General features: G+C 41.4%; 1 non-coding gene across 1 annotated transcript; it reads right to left on the bottom strand.

The window, feature by feature from the left end:
• Positions 1 to 232: 232 nt before the first annotated feature.
• Positions 233 to 340, bottom strand: LOC112793218 (small nucleolar RNA R71). The gene has a single exon (XR_003197921.1). It is a non-coding gene; the product is annotated as a small nucleolar RNA R71 (small nucleolar RNA).
• Between the last annotated feature and the right edge of the window lie 354 nt (positions 341 to 694).

The following is a 694-nucleotide window of genomic DNA, read 5'->3' as shown; positions in this document are numbered from 1 at the left end:
TGGACTTCCATCAGAAGATCCCTACCAGTTTTTAACTGAGTTCTTGCAGATCTATGAGACTGTTAAGACTAATAGAGTAGATCCTGAAGTCTACAGGCTCATGCTTTTCCCTTTTGCTGTAAGAGACAGAGCTAGAACATGGTTGGACTCACAACCTAAGGATAGCCTGGACTCTTGGGATAAGCTGGTCACAGCCTTCTTGGCTAAGTTCTTTCCTCCTCAAAAGCTGAGCAAGCTTATAGTGGATGTTCAGACCTTCAAACAAAAAGATGGTGAATCCCTCTATGAAGCTTGGGAAAGATACAAGCAGATGACCAACAGGTGTCCTTCTGACATGCTTTCAGAGTGTACCATTTTAGATATATTCTATTATGGTCTATCTGAGTTCTCTAAGATGTCACTGGACCATTCTGCAGGTGGGTTAATTCACCTAAAGAAAACGCCTGCAGAAGCTCAAGAACTCATTGACATGGTTGCAAATAACCAATTCATGTACACTTCTGAGAGGAATTCTGTGAGTATTGGGACGCCTCAGAGGAAGGAAGTTCTTGAAATTGATGCTCTGAATGCTATATTGGCTCAGAACAAAGTGTTGACTCAGCAAGTTAACATGATTTTTCAAAGTCTGAATGGATGGCAAAATGCATCCAACAGTACTAAAGAGGCATCTTCTGAAGAAGAAGCTTATGATCCT

This window comes from Arachis hypogaea, chromosome 3 (assembly GCF_003086295.3).
Source record: "Arachis hypogaea cultivar Tifrunner chromosome 3, arahy.Tifrunner.gnm2.J5K5, whole genome shotgun sequence".
Classification (NCBI taxonomy): domain Eukaryota; kingdom Viridiplantae; phylum Streptophyta; class Magnoliopsida; order Fabales; family Fabaceae; genus Arachis; species Arachis hypogaea.
This window is presented reverse-complemented; position numbering and strand designations above follow the sequence as displayed.